Below are 22,055 nucleotides of genomic sequence, written 5' to 3'. Positions count from 1 at the left end.
CAAGAATATAGTTTTTATATATGACATCAACTATAAAATATATGTAATTAATTAAATTATTATAAATTTAAAATGTCAAATTAGGACACCTGGGTGGCTCAGTTTATTTAATGTCTGCCTTCAGCTCAGGTCATGATGCTAGGATCCTGGGATGGAGTCCCATATGGAGTTCCTTGCTTGGCAGGGAGCCTGCTTCTCCCTCTCCCTCTGCTGCTTCTCCTGCTTCTGTGCTCTCTGTCTCTCTGTCAAATAGATAAACACAATCTTTTAAAAAATAAAATGTTAAATTATTTACTGTTTGTAAATAATCAGATGTTATCAGTGTCCCCCCTGGGGGCTAGTGAGATCATGAAAGATTTTTCTTCCCTCTACATATGTATTTTCAAAATTCTCTATAGCAAACATGCATTAGTTTTTAAAGTAGACAAAAGTAAATGTTCAATAAGAGAGGTTTCACCATTAGGCCGCTGTGTTTCAAATAGGAATGTAATTCTTCAACACAAGCTTTGCACCTCCACAGCTCAAGTTTCCTCCAAATGATTTGTCAGCATATGAAAGAAGGAGATGGTTGAGGGCTGGGTTGAAAGCAGGGCTTGAGTGTGAGACCTGAGGTAGAATCTCCATTTGCATGTGCTAGCTGTGTGAAACTAGGCAAGTCACTTAGCTTCTTGTTCCTTAGCCTCAATTTTTCAGCCTTATTTTTACCTCACAGGGCACCAAAAGTACTATATCAGAAGCTGAATTAGAAACTAGACTAAAATAGACATGGCCAACATGCATATGAGAAAATGCTCTGCATCACTTGCCATCAGGGAAATACAAATCAAAACTACAATGAGATACCACCTCACGCCAGTGAGAATGGGGAAAATTAACAAGGCAGGAAACAACAAATGTTGGAGAGGATGCAGAGAAAAGGGAACCCTCTTACACTGTTGGTGGGAATGTGAACTGGTGCAGCCACTCTGGAAAACTGTGTGGAGGTTCCTCAAACAGTTAAAAATATACCTGCCCTACGACCCAGCAATTGCACTGTTGGGGATTTACCCCAAAGATACAAATGCAATGAAACGCCGGGACACCTGCACCCCGATGTTTCTAGCAGCAATGGCCACTATAGCCAAACTGTGGAAGGAGCCTCGGTGTCCAACGAAAGATGAATGGATAAAGAAGATGTGGTTTATGTATACAATGGAATATTACTCAGCTATTAGAAATGACAAATACCCACCATTTGCTTCAACGTGGATGGAACTGGAGGGTATTATGCTGAGTGAAGTAAGTCAGTCGGAGAAGGACAAACATTATATGTTCTCATTCATTTGGGGAATATAAATAATAGTGAAAGGGAAAATAAGGGAAGGGAGAAGAAATGTGTGGGAAATATCAGAAAGGGAGACAGAACGTAAAGACTGCTAACTCTGGGAAACGAACTAGGGGTGGTAGAAGGGGAGGACGACGGGGGGTGGGAGTGAATGGGTGACGGGCACTGGGTGTTATTCTGTATGTTAGTAAATTGAACACCAATAAAAAAAAAAAAAAAAAAGAAGGAAAAAAAAAAAAAAAAAAAAAAAAGAAACTAGACTAAAATGTTAGGCACAGAACCTGGCACGCGGCTAAGCACTCCATAAATATAGCAATCATATTACATTTAGAGCCATATCTAAAAGTCTAAAGGTTGGAGCCCAACTGAGATTGGAAACCAGAAATATAAAGTACAGCCAGTGAGCAGAATTATGAGACTGTTTTTCCAGATTTGCTTATGAACAGGAGAACAAGAGTATTTTTTTTTTAAGATTTTATGTATTTATTCATGAGAGACACACAGAGAGAGGCAGAGACATAGGCAGAGGGAGAAGCAGGCTTCCTGTAGGGAGCCCGATGTGGGACTCCATGCCAGAACCCTGGGATCATGACCTGAGCAGAAGACAGATGCTCAACCACTGAGCCACCCAGGTGTCCCGAGAAAACAAGAGTATTTATAGGAATAATTGGATTTATTCAACAAAGAGAACCTGTAAAATATTAAGACACAAGAATTGAGAGTGCTGGGGATTGTGTCACTGTGGCTATTCAGATGGGATAGGAAAGTGATAGGGAACTGAAGATGGAAGCATCTCAGACACCTAACTCTGGGAAATGAACAAGGGGTAGTAGAAGGGGAGGTGGGCCAAGGGTTGGGGTGACTGGGTAATGGGCACTGAGGGGGGCACTTGGCGGGATGAGCACTGGCAAGTTGAACTCCAATTAAAAAAAAAAAAAAAAAAAAAAGGAAGCATCTCAGAGTAGGAACCCTTGTGAGTGGTATTTACACAATCAGTCACCAGATCGAATTTCAATTCCAAATATGCCCTTGGAGGGACAAACAGGACAACTTTCCACCTGACTCTGCCAACAGACTGCTGCCTGGTAAAGGTGAACTTGGCTTTCTTTTACATACATGTAATACACGTGCAGGTCTTTCATCTGGAGTTGATAGCTTTATTCTTTATTGAATATGGCTACTATTTTTTTTTCCCAGTAGTAAGCACCACCAAATCTCTTCAGAATTTCCATATCTATCCCAACAATAGCATTTCACAGCAAAAGGGCAGGTATTGATTTTGACAGGGAGAATCAAACATTTTTTAAGTTAGAATGCCTTGGTTTATTTCCATTAAATATGCACAGGTTTTTCTCTATGAAGCTCAGACCTCAGAATCGGACAGCATTGAGAAAACTGCAAACTTGTGATCCCTTCATTCTTCCTAAAATGACAGTCAATAGTAAAATGGAGTTAGAAGAACATGTTGGCCTTACAAAACAAAAAGCCACTTATTTTACCAGGAAAGTGAATTAATTCAAGAACAGCAGAAGAATTGCAATTAGGAACAGGCAAACTTTGGCAGACAGGAGGCAAGTCTGGAGAACTCAGGAGAAGGGTTTGCTTTCCCAGAAGGAAGAAGGGAGCTGGGAGGGGCTGTTCCGCTGAGTTCGGGGTGGTGATGGCTTCTCATTGGCTGAGTGTGCAGTTTCTCCTTGGCTGGGCTATTGATGGGTATAGAGAAAGTCTTCCTTCCCCTTATTAGGATACATAAAATAAGTTTCTTTCAGTTGGTGTACGTGATGTACGCATCTTACACTGAGTTAAAGTGAATGAGAGTGCCCCTTGCAGGGATTCCTGACTCCGTTTTAAATGAGGCTTCTTTTACATATTTTCACAAATGACACCAAAATAGCAAAATCACTTTCTAATTCCATGTATTAAAAGCAACTGCAACTTGCCCTGCTTTAGACTGCATTATAAAAGGTAAAAGAAAACACCAGAAAGGGACGCCTGGGTTAGCGCCTGCTTTCCACTCAGGGCATGATCCCAGGGTTCTGGGATCGAGGTCCGCATCCGGCTCCCTGCGTGGAGCCTGCTTCTCCCTCTGCCTGTGTCTCTGCCTTTCTGTCTCTGTGTCTCTCATGAATAAATACAATCTTAAAAAAAAATCAACACCAGACAAATTAAAAACAAAGCAATAGTAGAAAAGATCCCAAGTTTTGAAGGATTTATTCTAAATCCACCGCGTCACAGAGGAGGAGACTTTCTCACCATTATAGTTAGAAAGAAATCCAGGGAAAAATATTAGATTTCCTTGAATCCAGGATTATTTGTGTTTGTTTTTCCACTATACCAATATGGTACCCTTACATTTATCCTCAAAAGAAACAAAAACAAAAACCCAAAAAACAAAAACAAGACAAAACCCTAGTGATTTGCAGATGTGTGAAGCTACTTAGTCTGCTCATCTTTTTTTTTTTTTTTTTTTTAAATTCATGAGAGACACACACAGAGAGGCAGAGACACAGACAAAGGGAGAAGCAGGCTCCCTGAAGGGAGCCCAATGTGGGGCTGGATCCCAGGACTCCAGGATCACAACCCTGAGCCGAAGGCAGACACTGAGCCACCCAGGCATCCCAGTCAGTCTGCTCATTTTCTGGTAATTTATTTGTGATCATTTTTGTTTGACCCCTCAAAGTCATATATACACATCATTTAGCAAAAATAAATTTCCAAATATTTTCCAGAGAATTTGTTCACATCTTCACTGCTTTATCTAATGTATTTAACAAGCATTAAGTGACTACCATCCATGTGTGACATTCTGGCAGGTGCTGGGAATGTAGTGAATTGTCCTTGTCCTCACTGGGTTATATACACTAGTGGGAAAGACCAAGTAGAAACAAGTACACCAAATAAATAAGTAACTACAAAATGTATGGTGCTGTAAAGAAAATGAACAAGATGCACTATTAGAGAACAATGAATCAAGATATGGATCACCTTCCAAATTAGTCACAGAAGGCTCACAGGTTAGAACATAATAAACTATAGTCAGTTACAAGAATAGCAGGAGACAATTTCAGGTACAGAAATACTGTAGGCAGAAACCAAAACACCTTTTCGTTGTGGTTTTTTCATGCTTTTTATGATGCAAATTATTTGAAAACATATAATCTATTCATAACTAGGTATTGCTAAACCTGCAACAGAACTGTATTCTTTTTTTTTTTTTTAAGATTTTATTTATTTGACCAACAAGCACATGAGAAAATGCTCCGCATCACTTGCCATCAGGGAAATACAAATCAAAACCGCAATGAGATCCCACCTCACACCAGTGAGAATGGGGAAAATTAACAAGACAGGAAACAACAAATGTTGGAGAGGATGCAGAGAAAGGGGAACCCTCTTGCACTGTTGGTGGGAATGTGAACTGGTGCAGCCACTCTGGAAAACTGTGTGGAGGTTCCTCAAAGAGTTAAAAATAGATCTGCCCAAGGACCCAGCAATTGCACTGCTGGGGATTTACCCCAAAGATACAGGTGCAGTGAAACACCGGGACACCTGCACCCCGATGTTTATAGCAGCAATGGCCACAATAGCCAAACTGTGGAAGGAGCCTTGGTGTCCATCGAAGATGAGTGGATGTGGGCAGCCCCAGTGGCCCAGCGGTTTAGTGCTGCCTTCAGCCTGGAGTGTGATCCTGGAAACCAGGGATCGAGTCCCACGTCAGGCTCCCTGCATGGAGCCTGCTTCTCCCTCTGCCTGTGTCTCTGCCTCTCTCTCTCTCTCTCTCTCTCTCTGTGTGTGTCTGTCATGAATAAATAAATAAAATCTTAAAAAAAAAAAAAAGAAGATGAGTAGATGAAGAAGATGTGGTCTGTGTATACAATGGAATATTACTCAGCCATTAGAAACGACAAACACCCACCATTTGCTTCTACGTGGAGGGACCTGGAGTGTATTATGCTGAGTGAAATAAGTCAATCTGAGAAGGACAAACATATGGTCTCATTTATTTGGGGAATATAAAAATTAGTGAAAGGGAATAAAGGGAAAGGAGAGAAAATGAGTGAAAATATCAGTGAGGGTGACAAAACATGAGAAACACCTAACTCTGGGAAATGAACAAGGGGTAGTGGAAGGGAAGGTGGGCGGGGGGTTGGGGTGACTGGGTGATGAGCATTGAGGGGGGGCACTTGATGGGATGAGCACTGGTGTTATGCTATATGTTGGCAAAGTGAACTCCAATAAAAAAAAATTTAAAAAAAAACAGTTGCTATTTTATAGACTATTTGTCTAAGCAAACTACTGTTTTCATAAGTAGATTACAGTAGCATATTAGACAATTTAAGTAGATATGGCATTTAGTTAACATAGAAGTACTATGAATTTCCTTTCTTACGTCCAACTTGCTGATCAAGTCAAAAACCATGTCATGTTTAGATAGTTGGCATGGATATTTCTTTAATATAATGAAGCATGATGCCAATACTTCACAATCATCACTACTAAAATATAGGATTATTATTTAGGACTGTATTGCTACATAAACTCAAATATGATAATAAAAGGAATGTTTATGCGACAAAAAAAGAAGATTTTATTTATTTGAAAGAAAATGAGAGCACAAGTAAGGGTGAAGGGGGCAAAGGGAGAGGGAGGAGCAGGCTCCCCGCTGAGCAGGGAGCCCAACATGGGGCTGAATTCCAGGCCCCCAGGATCATGACGTGAGCCCAAGGCAGGTGCTTAACCAACTGAGCCACCCAGGTACCCCCAGAACTGTATTCTTTATTCTCTATCTTTCCCCATCGTTGCCTGAATAAGTATTTGGTTTCCAAAGAGACATATGTGGAACAAAGTCCACATTTATCTTTTCCAAATGAACATTTATTGAGCCACATTATACATCTGTACATATTTCTTTCTGTATATTCTGTACATAATGTGTGATACAAATCTATTACAATAGAATTGAACATTTTTGATCAAGCTCAGGTAAGATGCTAGAACAGAGCAGGCTTTAAGCTCCAAACTTAATAATAGGTAATATTTAGAGTGCATTTATTTTGTCAATTGGTATACTATTTACACTTACAAACTAAGTCCACACAACCCAGTTCATGAATTTTTGAGAAAATAAATAACTTGAAAAGACTCATATCGTTTATAAACTAAGAATTGACCAGAAGCAGTTTTAACAACAAGCTTTTCAGAATAGAAGGTGACAGTGCAACCAAAGCCCACATACTGTGCACAGTGATATTCACACAGCCAGGGAAAGACAGTGTCAAAAAAAAAAAAAAAAAAGCGGTGGGGTTGTTATCAAAGAATAGGGTTCAGAGAGAAATACATTTTCTCAGTGTGTAAACCCAGCATTTCAAAGGGAAGGCAATTCCTGCAAACTAGGAATACCTTTTCTGAATTTTCCAGCTCACGTGAATAGTTGTTTAGTCATTCATCTGTTATTCATTGAATATCTATCAGGGAGGAGGCACTGTGTTAAGCGTTGGATAAAAATTTTTTTTTAGATTACAAAAGGAAGTAAAATCCTTCCCATAGAACACTTACACTATCTTATGTTTGGGGGAATAGACAATGAACACATAAAGTAATGTCAGATAGCGGGCTATTGGGAGAACTACTGAGGGGAAGAGGGAAAAGAGTATCAGTGATGTTGCAATTTATATGTGGTGATCAGCGAAAGTCTCTCTGAAAAAGGATTTTAAGCAAATACCTAAGGGAAAAGAGGAACAAAGAATGTGGTATCTGGCAAAATTCAAGGAAACTCTGGCATGAAAATTTGCCGAATGGATGTCTGCATTTTGGAAGAAAATGGAACAGTGGAACACTTTTCAGAACGTCCACCTACATCAGCTATTTTTTTTTAAGGGTTTATGTATTTATTCATGAGAGACACAGAGAGAGAGGCAGAGACACAGGCAGAGGGAGAAGCAGGCTCCATGCAGGGAGCCCGACATGGGACTCGATCCCATGTCTCCAGGGTCACGCCCTGGGCTGAAGGCAGAGCTAAACCGCTGAGCCACCCAGGCTGCTCCCACTTATGCCAGTTCTTGATGGCACATAGAACGACAGTATGGTGAGGACAAAAAGGACCACAACAACTCTGATTTGAAGAGAGATTCATAAAATTGGATCCGAGTACAAAGAAGTTTTAGAAATGTGTTCATTGATTTGGTTTACTTCTCCATATCATTTTCATGTAAGTCATAACAGTGACAAATAAAACCTCTAAAGCCCAAAAAAGGGTGCATGGGTTCAGTTGGTTAAGCGTTTGCCTTTGGCTCAGGTCATGATCCCAGGGTCCAGGATCAAGTGTGGCATTAGGCTCCCTAATCCGTAGGGAGGCTGCTTCTCCCTCTGCCCTTCGCCCCTGCTCACAACATCTCTCTGTCTCTCTGTCCCTCTCTCAAATAAATAAATGAAATCTTAAAAAATAAATAAATAAAGCCTAAGAATATCTCTCTATAAAACATGTCTGATAGGTAAGAAAACATTGTTTCATAGTTTAGTTGGTAATATTATTTTCTGTAACAGCCCATGAAATAATGGTAAATCCATAATCATTGACATCTGAGATCCAATGATTTATAGTATTAAGAAGATAGTGAAATTCAATAAAGGATAAAGATTTACAAAGGAGGCTTCTTATTTAAAAAAAAAATCTTTTCAAAATAAAGCTAATGTATTTCAAGTACCTAGAAGTAGAAATGATAAAATCACATGTATTTAAAAGCTTGAAAAGGGGTCATGACAGGTTGTGCACAATTTCTGCCTCTTTCCCTGTCCCCCCACCCCCCGCCCCTCCTTGGCCAATATTATCTTACTTAGAATCACCATCAATCTTTGTCTATTAAAGAAAAGGTGGTGGTTATGACACAAGAAAGTAGTCATTATCTTCCCATTAACATTAACAAGATGAATTTGTGGAATAAGGATGAGCCATAGAAGCAAGAGTTTTATTATTTTTGGCTTTTAAAATGCACATTAATGAACAGAGAGAAGTCAAAAAGCTTTAGATTCCTCCAAGACTACCAAAGTGATTATCTAGCCTTAATTGTAGTAGACCCTACAAAGATTTAAATGTGGTTTCTCCCTCTAATGATTAATTGTTAATTTAAGGATTAAAGAAAAAAACATTTTATCTAAATCTGGACAATGGGAAGAGAAAATGAAAATGTGTATTATTTAATATGGTAATTTATTTCTTCTTAATAGCTAAAATAATCTAATTTAAAACTCACATTATTTTCAATTTAAATGTCAAATATACCTATGTTAATATTTGAAATAATTATGCTTATAAATATACTAAGCAAATTACCTAAAGGTATTATCTCACAGTTTCACGAATTGAACAAACATAAAAAAGAGCAAAGGAAAAAAATCACCCTAATTCCATCCTCCTCTGACAGCCACACTGTGTATGATTTTTTTATATTCTCTTTTTAAGCACCCTTACTGCCTTTAGTTGCAATGTTACCAGAATTACATTTATGTTCTTCCTTTTTGCTATCACGTTCTTTCCTTTTGCTACATTTTCTATGTATTATCATTTTAAAATAACTACCTAATATTCTATGGTAATGAGGCATAATTTAATTAACGAAATAATGGTGACTTCAAATTTTAGATTATTTTCAAACTTTCACAAGGGACTCTGTACAGAAAATGTTTCTGTCTGCTTCTTTTCACTACTTCCTTGAAATGAATTACAAAGAGTTATTAGTTCAGGAGGTTTAAACATTTCAGTGGCTCTAGTTAACTTTGGCAACATTGTGCAGAAGTATGTACTACTAACCTACATTATTTCACCTGGTTCTGTAACCATTCTCCAGCTCTGTGGATAACAATGATCATAGCAGTGACAATACCACTAACAATGATAAACTTAATCTAGTTCAAAATATTGTAGGCACTACTCTAAGCACTTTACATAGAATTGTAATGGAAAATTACAGATTTCATATTCAAATAAACTTGTATTTGATTCTTTATTCTTCTACTAATGAGCTCAGTGACCTTAGGTAGGTTACTTAATCTCTTTGAGGTAAGTGTTCCCAGTCCTGCTATGCATTTGTACTTAAAAAGTCTTGCAGGATTTTTGAGAGACTTGGTTTTCTTAAGACTTGATTCTTTTAAATCTACCCCTTTAATCTACCTGGAATTTATTTTTAATATATTAAAACATATGAATATAATCCTTTTAAGTGAATTGTTCATTTATCACATTGCTTATTCAGTATTAACCTTTTTGCCGTTATTTCCTGTTATATACTTCCTTATATCCTAAATTATATGCAATTGTATCTACTTTTAAAATTTCTATTCTTTTTCATTGATATGTTTTTATGGCAATACAATAATACTTTAGTAACTATTGGATCAAAATATATTTCATTCTTTGGTACATTTCTTTGGTTTTGCAAATTTAGTTTTACCAGAAAATTTCTTCATTGTAAAATATGTGTACTGGATGAGATTATATTAAATATATATGTTAACCTCAGGAGTATTGGTATGTTTTCAATATAGTCAATGTGAAATTGTTAGGTTTTGCTGCTAGGGTCTCAATGTAACACAGGTGTGGCAATCCCCCTAAATGAGGAGGGAAGAAAACTTCTGAGGCCCCCATCAAAGTCACTTGAATAAACTTTTATAAGTATGGCAGCTAAATTATATGATTATAGCTACAGAAGTAAATGACTATAGCTATAGAATTAACTGAAATACATTAATTGGATACCTTATTTGAAATACATAAGGTGTGCATTCTAAAATGTTTATTACATTTAAATATAAAATTTGCAACTATATTTCAATTATCAAGAATGTAAATATTGGTATATTGAGACAGAACATGCCATTTATAAAATAGAGGAAATTAATTCTGACTCGAATTAAATCCTGATCTAATTGAAATTCATTTAAATTTAATTACATCTACTGTCATGCTACTTAAGTGAAAGATGATAACATTGCATTCTATAAAGAAGTTTGATTTGCATAAAGTATTCAAAGAAGAAATAAGGACACACCCTAAATGAGTGGTCCAAATTATTCAGTGAAATTTTAATATTTTAGACACATGCTTATGAAATTTAAATTTGTTAAATAATAGTGATAATAGTATCAGCACTTATTTAGCACTTCTTTCATGGCAGACATATTCTAAGTGCTTTAGTTGTACTCATGTTATCGCAGAGTAATTCTATGAAGAAGAAACTATAATTACTCTGATTTTAAAGCTGGGGAAACTGAGGCACAGAACCAGTCTAAGAACCTTGCTCCGAATTGTACAGAAGTCCAGAACCCAGGTTGTCTTCAGAGCCTATGCTTTCAACCATTTTGCCTCAAATAAATAAATCTTTTATATACCATAACTTCAACTTTGTTGAACAAGTGCTTTTGATTGCCTATAGCTTTGTAAATTTAAATTAACTCCCTAATAAAATCTCCATTATTCATCACAGCTGATGGGGGAATTCCTATAAAAGATCAAACATGCTTAACAAGTGTTCTTGTTCAGGATTAAACATTAACCCTAGAACAAAATAGTATGCATAGTATGGATTAAAAATTGAGCACACCTTTCAAATGTGACTTTTCAATTAAAATATATGATATATGGTTATAAAGTATTGTCTTTATGCCCATACGCTTTTGATTTAATATCAAGAATATCTTATGATTCTATAAAAATATATCAGTAAGTCTATAAAAGCTGGAAGATACTGGCTTAACCGTTACTCTTTCTATACCCAAAGTAAAACAAGCAGTTCATTCAGCTTCTATACAGAGGCAGGAGGCTGCCTAGCTAGCATTTGCAATTACATATGCAGACTTTACCTTTCCATGGCAAAGGACAGCTGGCACTGGGAGCAGATCAAATCTTGGACTAGCCTGCAGGAGCCCCCAAATCGACTATGCATGTTACTTGGGCACCATCTGCTGGATACTTTAAATAATACTCCATTTGCTGTGGACTTGGGAATACTGAGATACTTGCAGGGAGAACTCCTGAATTCCACATCTACTTATGCCTTATATAGTAGCAATCCATTTTCTCTAGCTAGTCAGAATTAATATTCCATTCGGGACATTTACATCCTTTTTTGCCTATTGATTTACTGGTATCAGGAACTCGAAGTGGCCAGGTAGTAGGCTCAACTTACAATTTAATGGCGTAATAAATACTTAGTCCCCTAGTGAAAGAATTACTCCTTTGGGAACCAAGATCATTAAATTAACAGAAGCACAAGTCCTGAGGGCTTTAGAGACAAAACCACTCAATGCTACCGTTGCACCTGGAGGCAGCCATAGACAATGGTGTGGCTGTATTATTACCACAAATGTTTATTTAAAAAAATAAGCAGCAAGCTAAATGTGGCCTGTGGTTCATAACTTACCAAGCCCTGATATATATGATATATCTTTATCATTTTTAATGACTTGTTTCGTGACCCTGTATAAGTTCAGCTTCCTTAATTGTTTAGTGTTCTTGTTGATGTAATGATAGATGGATAAGAGATAATCAAATAATTGAATTACCAGTTACAATTGGTATCAATAGCAAATATGAATTATTATAATTTTATATGAACATCAATTAATTAAAATTGATAATTGCATTGTTCAATTTTTCTAAATCCTTTCTTGTTTTGTGTATGTGCTTCCTTATGTTATATATAAAGATGTAAAAAAATCTCCCAGTATAATTGTGACTTTATTTATTTCTCTTCATATCTCTGACAATGTCTGCATTATGTGTTTTGAGGATGATATTAGGCACATACAATTTTATATTTATATCAAACTAGTGAAATGAACCTTTTATTATTTTCAAGTGCCCACTTTATCATGTGTAATAGTGTTTGCTTAAATGTTTCTATTTCTTGATATTAATACATTTATGCCAGGTTTTTTTTCTTTATGTTTCAATGGTGTATAATTTTCCGTTCTATTACTTCCAGCATTTCAATATCCTTTTCCATTAGATGATTTATCGTAAATAGCAGATAGGTGGACTTTTTAAAAAGTTGGTGTGAAAATGTCATTTATCTAGAGCTCTCATATTTCATGTTATTATTGATGTATTTGGGTTTAAATATACCATCTTATTTTGTGCTTTTCTTTCTTTCTTTCTTTCTTTCTTTCTTTCTTTCTTTCTTTCTTTCTTTCTTTCTTTCTTTCTTTCTTTCTTTCTTTCTTTCTTTCTATTTCCTTGTCCTGTGTTTCTTATTCAGTCTTATGGCATTGCCTAAGACCATGCACTCTGGGGTGGCCTACATTAAATGTAGACTGATAGAGGTTGGGGTATAAGGACCAGGACATTTCAGTCCAAAACAGGATAGCTCTGATTATGATAGGACACTCATTGTCTCCCTCTGCCCATTATTGCTCACATCTCCCTCCTTGGGTGTTGATCCCAAGGATACTCTTCTATAAACATCTTGTACACTAAACTTCATCTCAAAATTTACTTCCTGGAGAATCCAAACTGTGACACATCCTTTAAAAAGTGAAACAGCTGGTTGACGGGCACTGAGGAGGGTACTTGATGGGATGAGCACTGGGTATTATACTATATATGTTGGCAAACTGAACTTAAATTTAAAAAAAAATTTTTTTAAAGTGAAACAGCCAGTTGCATAAAAGCAACAGCAGCAACAGCAACAGCAGGCACCTGGGGGGAAGAAGGGAGTAAAACAGCCATTTGAAAGGATTGTATAAAGCATAGGTAAATGTGAAAGTGGAAAGCTGGTAAGATCAGTATAATATACACAAACTATTATTAAGTGAATGCCAAGGTGACAGAGTATTGCCCTGACTCTGAGAGATATGTTCCAGAATCTAAGGGAATAGTTTTCAAAGGGAAGGCAGAGTAGAAATGATACATATTGAAAGGATCAGAGCAGAAGAGTCCAAGACTAGGTTAGATGTTGTTCTGATAAGAGAATGCCTTCTGGGTAACACAGCCCAGTTCAGTGAGGTGCAGTTGGGAAAGATCTGTACAATCTGTGTTTTTCACAGACTCAGAATTTATTGTGCTTGCTTTATAAATCCATCCTACTGTGGGTAGCTTTTCAAAACAAGACTAGTGTCAGTTAAGCGTCTGCCTTCTACTTAGGTCACAGTCACTCACAGGGTCCTGGGATCAAGCCCCACGTCAGCGTCCTGGCCCTCCCTCTGTCCCTTCCTCTCCCCTTCATGTTCTCTTTTTCACTCTCTTTCTCTCTCAAATAAATAAATAAATAAAATCTTAACAAAAAAAAAAAAAAAAAAAAAAGAGCAAAACAAAACTAGCATCTGGACCAGAAACCAGAAAGCAAAAGAAAACTAAAATGAAAGGAGCACTAGGGTTCAGCTAACCTAAGAAAAAGAATCATCCTCCTAAGTAAAATTCTCAGAAACTTCTGGAGACTGTTGAGTTTAGCTAAAGCAGTAGGGGAATAGCACAGGAAAATTGCAGGCTACAGAATGCAGCATATGCTGCGGATGCATCTTCACTGTATGTGTCCCCACCTCCCCCAAATCCCCATCTGAGTTTCCTAGCAGTTACATACAGTGCCCCACAACTCACAGCTTTCTCCCTCCTGCCCTGCAGGTTCCTTGCAGGAGTAGCTTCTTCAGCACCCTGGAGAGGCTGGAATGGGTAGTTAATGTGCCAGGGCAACTCCTAACTGATGGGGGATGGGAGTCCAAGGATAAATGGTCAGGCTCCCCACCCTCCAGTGGGACAACTCTAAGGTATGACTGTGGATATTGTGATTTGTAATAAGAACTAAATGTTTGGTCTTCATCTTTATTTCTGGCCCAGGGCTCCTAAAACCCTTGCAATTACCTAAGAGATGAGCGTTACAAAGGAGTCTCTTTTTATGTTAATAAGATGACATTTGGAATCCACCTAAGAGTGGAAGCTGCTTGAGAGAAGACCTAACCTGTGATTTGAAGGTTGGACCCTTTAATCCTACCTCCCCAACCTCAGAAGAGGAGGAGGGGCTGGAGGTAGAATCAATTGCTGATGGCCAATGATTTAATCATGCATGCTCGTGTTCTGAAGCCTCCATAAAAAGGCAAAAGGAGAGGCCCAGAGAACTTGCAGTTTGGTGAACACATGGAGATTTGGGGAGAGTAAGTGCTTAGTAAGGTCATGGAAGCTCTCTCTGTACCGTTTTCTCCTACCTTGCCCTATGCATCTCTCTTTGGCTGTTCCTTAATTTTATATATATGTAAAATAAACTGGTGCTCTAGTAAGTAAAGCTTCTCTGAGTTCTCTGAGCTGCTCTAGCAAATTAATTGAAACGAAGAGGGAGCTGTTGGAACTTCCAATCCAGTGCCAGTTGGTCAGAAGCACAGATGATAACCCAGACTGGTGAATGGTGTCTTAAGTGGGGGTGTTGTAATGGGGGCACAAGAGTGCAAGAGCACCTGGCTCCAGAGGTCTCAAGTAGACCATGTTCCACCACTTGATGTGACCAAATCCAAAGGCAGAGATGTGAGTGGTGGTGAAAAAGAAAGAAATTTATTTCAGTGAGGCCAACACTGGGAAAACAGCAGACTTATGTCGCGAAGATTGTCTCTAAACTGCTGAAAATATTTTCTAAGATTATATAAGGAAAATGTGGGACAAAAGTCAGTGGGTACAGGCAGCTGGGCAGTAAAGATTGGGTAGGTCATTCTCTTGGGCTCAATCTTCTGGGTCTTGGAGTCAGGGCAGTCATTATTGCTTGAGGGGGTAGTTCAGGTTCCTCTCACAGGATGTTTCACCTGCCGGGTCTTTTGCCTAAATAAAGAGATAAACTGGAAAGAAGAATCTAATCAATTAGAAAGTACAGACTAAGGTCAAAATGAAGGTCGTTAAACTCCTCTTTTGGACTCCATGCAGGCTTAAAGGACGAGAAATCAGGGTTGAAAGGGGCAATTGAGGTGATAAACTTCTGCACATTTGGAAGAGTACCAAAATAAGAACCTCAAAAAGCTTGGAGACCAGGGCTATCACCCTAGGGGTTTTCTAAATTTTATAAGGCAGCAATCTCTAAATATCTCTGAGAAAGGAAATGGGTACACAGATCCCCTTTTCCTTCTAGATGTGATAAAATACATTGCCATAAGAAATCCTTCAATGGGAGTCTTCTCCAGTTGCTTTTATTGGCTCTGGAAGATTTATGGAGACTGTGAGGCAGAACCCAGAATGTAGCCACTAAGGAAACCCAGCTCCCTCTGGGCATGGAGAATTGCTCGGGCTGCTTCTGAGAAGACACAAACCCACAAAATATTCAAATTTCTTTGGACTCTAACTTAAACTCTTTAGAGAGTTCTGGGGCCTGAAATCACAGGGCAAGATTAAGGACTTTAATTTCCTTTAATTTACTTTAGGTTGTGAGATTAATTTTGTTAGTTAATTTCTCCCTGGAAACATGGCAAGGGATTATATTAAAATGAGGAAATCTTATACTGGCATCTTCTTACTGAAGCATTTACGTATTTTATTGTTGGGGTGTCTCCCTGGCCTTACCACCTGTGGTGTGCACTAGCTATCATGGCTGGACATAGCGGGGATGCAGAGTCAGAATTTGCAATTCCAGTTTTCAATTCCTTCACCCCAAGTGAAAAACAGAGCTTCAAATTCCAGGGTGAAAAAAGTTATTAAGCACAGCAGAAAACTGCAAACAGGTGTTCTAAGGAGGGCTTTTGAAAGAACAAATGCAAACTGGAAAGACCTGTGAACACTGCCTCCAGTCCGGTGTAGACACTGACACAACCAAGCAATGGAAAGTTTAGTTCTGCTGAACCAACATATGCTTCCAGGGCTGTGGTCTCACATGAGTCCAGAGAAGATGGGGAAGAAGATATGAATTAAATATCTAGGATATCCAGTTTTTATCATAGGTCTATACAATCAGAAAATATGGGTTAACAGGTTTCTTCAGTGAAGAACCCTACACCTCTATAGGGTCAAGTGAATAACATTTAGGATAAGAGGCCATAAAGAATTACTGGAATGGAAACATGAGGTGAATGAATAACATTTTTCCCTCTAACATCTCTCAGCTTTTCATTCTCCTAACCTACTGGGTTTAGCCCTTAGGTCAATAGCTAATCAGGGACAGGACATTTCCCTTTAGAGGGGGAAAGCAGCCTCCTATCAAGGCAAACAGTTTCCAACTTTGACGGCCAAATCCTACACTACCCAATACTGCTCTTATAGATTTCCTCCTAGGTTCATGAAGAAGCAGTTTAATATTTCCTCCCAACCAGCAGAACACTAAAATAAGATGAACCCCAAACTGAGTTTCAAGGTGACAGAGCATTTTCTCAAATTTGAGAGATAAAAAAAAAAAAATTTGAGAGATATGGTCCAGAATTCTAAAGGAATAGTTTTCTAAGAGAAGGCATTGAGTATTACCCTAATGCTTTATGATACACTGACCTCCCTATATTCTAACTATATTAACAACTCTCTAGATATGTTCGGAATTTTGTAACATAAAACTATTTTGATTAAATTTTATTCTCAAGCACACAGCATTAGAATTAGTACCAGTGTTAATGTATTAACACTATAGTTTTCTTTCCATCATAAAAAATATAAATATAATTATAAATGAAATGGAATCAGGGATGAGTTGACAAAGTAATTGGTAGGGGTGATGCACCTCTTCCAGTGCTACTAGGAGACAGAAGCCATAGGGCTGCTGCTCTAAGGAGGGAATCACGGTGGATGGGTTGAGGGTCACCCCATCTGGATGATCTTTCAGCAAATAACCCAACAGATCACACTGCTAGTTATACCTGCACCTTCTCTGGCTCTATCTACAGACTTTGGGTCCAGAGTACTTTTATTGCTGCCCCACTATTAGGAACAGTATATTCCATGATTGTTTGGACTATGCTTTTCTTTCTTCGAAGATTCCTTATGAGTTTTTATCCCTTATTTTTGGTAGATAGATAGATGATAGATAGATAGATAGATAGATAGATAGATAGATGATAGATAGATACTCATTTCTAGTAATTAGGAGAGTCTACTTGCCTGCTGAGACTATTTTATCTGACACTGCAAACCAGTAGCCCCTTAAAAGCTCCATGCTAATTTTTTTCACAATAAAAAAGTGTGTGTACTTGTGTGTCATCTAAAATCTGTGATAGAACTCTTCCTACTACTTAAGACTGTAAGACTGATTCAAATCCCAAACCCATGTCTTATGAAGTATGCAGGGAGCTCCTCAAGATTTCTAGGAATACCCAGCATACTCATAGCTATCTTTATCTTCAAATTCTTGCTTCCACAAAATTAGTACAATTAATACATTGGCACTGCTCCACACCTTATTAACTCACTGAACTTATTTTCAACACATGTGCATGTATGCACACACACAGAAGGTCTTCACTGGTCTAGTTGACTTTAATGATAATCTGGACGGATGACCTAGTTGACATTGCTGTAAAGTGATCTGAAATTGTAAATAATTTGAAACTGAATATAAAACAGTATTATGTGGTTTCCACCAAAAAGTGTCCAGTCTTACATTATTCTGGTCAGGTCTCCTCTCTCTTGCTCACTGTTCTGGTTTTCTCAATTTCCTTTCTTTACTCCCTCTCATGCTATCCTGTTCATTTCTAGGTGGTGCTGGTATTTTGCCTAGTTTCCCACTAACTGTTGCCCGTTACCTATATCTCAAGATATTCTAAATAGTCTTATTGGGACACCTGGTGTCTCAGCGTTTGAGCGTTTGCCTTCACGTCAGGTCTGATACCAGAGTCTGGGGATTGAGTCCCGTATCAACCTCCCTGTGAGGTGTCTGCCTTTGTCTCTGCCTCTCTCTCTGCATCTCTCATGAATAAAGAAATAAAATCTTTACAAATAAATAAATAAATGAACAGATTTACTACATACTGTCAGCTGTTAAACTTAACTCATTTTTAAACATTTCACTTACAGTAGATCAAACCAGTTATCAGCACAATTTTTACGTAAAACTTTATTTTGTAGCTTATTTAAGTGGTTGAGGAATTGATTAGAAAGACATTAAGTATTTTTCCACATATTTTGCAAAAACATTGTTTCTCTGAAAAGAAATGATTTCTCAGTGAACAATAGAAAATAAAAATGTCTTCCAATAAGTAATCCAATAGGCCACATATCATCATAATTCATCATGTTTTGTCTAACAGAGGAAATAATTAAAAGTAGAAGGTTTAAAGAAGCTATAGGGAGGGTTTTGTTTTTTGTTTGTTTTGTTTAATGGCACTGGCAACTGGCTTTTACTACCCATGTGTAAAATCCTGTTGGCCAAAATAATATTTTTCATCCCCAATAATCAGATGCCAGTCAAATACCTATACTAATACTCAAGTGATTAAAAATATGTATATATTTTAAAGCTGTCACTGTCTACTGTTGACCCTGAGATACAACTAAGGAAGGTTCCCTGCTAAATATAAAAAGGGACTCATTTTTTTTGGAGCAGAGCTATAACCTCTACTTTTCTCCTGTTCTGCAAAACAATCAACCACATCAAATATCTGTGGTTAAGGCACATTATAAGTACTTGTGAGCAAGTGACTGGTATTCAGGAGAGAGCTCAGGGTTGGAATATGGACTGCAGGTATGATTCACAAAAGTTATGGATAAGATATTTTTGAGAAGGAACATAGCAAGAAAAAAGGAAAGGGTCAAAGGAGATCTACTGGTCACTCCAAAAATATACTGAGAGCCTTTGACTCCATACCTATTACTAGAAGCTCAATGTCTAAAGTTTCTTGAATTATAAAGTGAAGTTTGATTTTGCTTAATATATAGATAACTAATTACTATTCTGGGGCAGCCTGGGTGGCTCAGCAGTTTAGCCGTCTTCAGCCCAGGGTGTGATCCTGGAGTCCAGGGATCGAGTCCCACATCAGGCTCCCTGCATGGAACCTGTTTCTCTCTCTCTCTCTCTCATGAATAAATAAATAAAATCTTTAAAATATATATATATATAGATAGGTAGATAACTAATTATTATTCTCTATCAAATCTCTGGATTTGGTCATTCAGACAAAAAAAAAAAAAAGAAAAGAAAATCCCCTACTCAGGATTAGCTGAATATCCAAACTGTTTGTTTAAGGTTATTTACAAAACTCTAAAGTAAGTACCAATGGTTGGAACTCAAGAGTCCTATTCTCTGGAAGTAGTTTGTAGTTTGCCCTATAGTTCTTAGGACTGGAAGGATTTTCTTAGCCTTCCTTTGGACATCTGCTAAGAAGGATCAATGACTCTGTATAACTATTCTATATTCAGGAGTGCCATCCATCTTCTTAGAAAGCTGTAGGATTATAATATTACAACTCTCAGGCACATGTAAGGTGTAACTTTTCTCTTTCCTATTTCTCATTGCAAAAATGAATTCTGTAAGGGATTTAGTTACTGTTATATCCTTGATAGCAAAGGGAATGATGAATCAAAACATTAATTGTTGTTTTTGCATAAATAAAGCCATAAAGAACAAGTAAGGTTATCTGGTGAACGCTTGCATGATCTGGTCATGTTCTTATGACATCACTGCACTCTGGGATATCCAGATAGTTGCCTTGGACTTGCTAAGAATTTTAACTCGCTTTCCTGCTGTGTCACATGGTAACAATTTATCCCTTACAATCTGACTACACTGGTTAGATGATGGGTAAACATTTTGAGGAAAGAAGATATATTTCTCTTCTAATCATGTTTTATACAGGGTAAAAAAATATTAAAATTCACCCTTACACAGGTAACTTGGACTGGAGAGTTGTATCAATTACCTGACTCAATGGATAAACATAACCAGAGATATGGAAAACTGAACATAGCCATAGCATATCCTTGTATTAATATTGAAAGCTATTAAATGATTCTGCTGTGTTGAGTGTTTTCTCACTGATGTGGAACAGAGCTTTGCTTTTAAGTGTTTGGATGAAAAAAAATCAGTTCATTCCCATGCACCCTCTCATGATTACAAACAGAACTCTTGCAATCCATAAGATGAATTAGATTTTTGTGTAGTCCATAAGGAAAAATAATATTTATGAAATGTTTAAAAGGTGTCTAGGACATTCTTAGTTGCATTTATCCTTAACATGTGAAATAGATCATTGTTTTCCACTTTGCATATGAACAACTGAGAATAGAAATGGTACAAGTTTCATGGTCTATGTTTCTATATTTGATTTGGATTGGATATAGATTTCAGACGTTCAGTTTCTTGAAGAAACATTAAAGGATCTGTTATAAAGAGAATTTAGGACAACTAGCATATGGCAATTTCTGAAAATGTCCTAAGAAACGGTATAAGTCAGTTTAAGTGCATATGCTCCTGCAATCAAATTATTATTTATCAATGCATACTGACTTAAGTATTAAGGATTAGTAGACAATGACATAATCAGATGAATGGTAAGAAAAGTCAATACCCTGTCTGCTTGATTCAAGGGTACCATGAAAGAATTTCTATCTAAAACAGAACCAGAGATTATAAAATGGAAAAATCTCATACATGTGTCCTCAGGAAAGCAAAACTTAAGGGCTGAGAGATTGATTTCCCCTAAATACCTAATTTACAGAAAACTGGTAATATTTGGATTTTCCTTTTTTTAAGATTTTTTAATTTATTTATTCATGAGAGACACAGAGAGAGAGGCAGAGACACAGGTAGAGGGAGAAGCAGGCTCCATGCAGGGAGCCCGACATGGGACTCGATCCCATGTCTCCAGGGTCACGCCCTGGGCTGAAGGCAGAACTAAACCGCTGAGCCACCCTGGTATCCCTATTTGGATTTTCTTAAATGATAAGGAAGTAGTGGATCCTGGGAGGTCAGTTGGTTAAAATCTGACTCTTGATTTCTGCTCTGGTCATGAGCTCAGGATCCTGGGATGGAGCCCCAGTGAGGGTTCTGTGCTCAGCATGGAGTCTGCTTGTCCCTTTCCCTCTACTCCTCCCCCACTCTCTCTCTCTCTCAAATAAATAAGTAAAATCTTAAAAAAAAAATAATGATAAGGAAGTAATCAGGGATTGCTTCATATTGACTGGAAAATTTTGCTTATTTTCCAGTCCTAAACAAGAAATGATCCAGGTTGGGTTAGACTTGCAAATGTACTGACTTTGAGCTTTGTCTGTATGACTGGACTGGTTTTGTCTGCTTGGCGAATTTTCAAATCTGGTCTCCATTTGTTTTGATTTTATCAGACTCTAACTGAACTCTCCCCTCTTATTCCCTGCCCATAAATACAGCCCATCCCAAACCCTCAGTGGATTAGCTTACTCAGGTTGCCTGTTCCAAATTACAATTTCTCTGTTATTCCCAAATAAACTCTTCTTTTTTTTTTTTTTAAGAGAGGGAGGGGGAGGGGCCAAGGGAGAGAGGAGAGAGAATCTGAAGCAAGTTCCACATCGAATGTGGAGCCTTACATGGGGCTCAATCCCAGAATTCTGAGATTATGACCTGAGCCAAAATCAAGTAAATTCATCTTTTTAAAATGGTCCAAAACTTGCCTTTTTATTTAGGTCAACAGTACTGTATCTTTATCAGAAGTTGTGGGGACAGGGGATCCCTGGGTGGCTCAGTGGTAGCGCCTGCCTTTGGCCTAGGGCATGATCCTGGAGTCCCGGTATAAAGTCCCGCATCGGGCTCCCTGCATGGAGCCTGTGTCTCTCTGTTTCTCATGAATAAATAAAATCTTAAAAAAAAAAAAAAAAAAAAAA

At 37.7% G+C, this 22,055-nt stretch overlaps 1 protein-coding gene and 1 long non-coding RNA gene across 3 annotated transcripts in view; one reads left to right on the top strand and one right to left on the bottom strand.

The window, feature by feature from the left end:
• Positions 1 to 22,055, top strand: part of LIPI (lipase I) — a 131,123-nt gene that overhangs the window by 6,847 nt on the left and 102,221 nt on the right. The window lies entirely within an intron of this gene.
• LOC125754139 (uncharacterized) lies at positions 14,834 to 21,769 on the bottom strand. The gene is made up of 2 exons (XR_007407627.1): positions 21,616 to 21,769; positions 14,834 to 15,133 (listed from the first exon to the last, which is right to left on the bottom strand). It is a non-coding gene; the product is annotated as an uncharacterized LOC125754139 (long non-coding RNA).

This window comes from Canis lupus, chromosome 31 (genome assembly GCF_003254725.2).
Source record: "Canis lupus dingo isolate Sandy chromosome 31, ASM325472v2, whole genome shotgun sequence".
In the NCBI taxonomy this organism is placed as follows: domain Eukaryota; kingdom Metazoa; phylum Chordata; class Mammalia; order Carnivora; family Canidae; genus Canis; species Canis lupus.
Note: the sequence above shows the minus strand (reverse complement) of the source record. Positions and strands in the feature narration are given on the sequence as shown.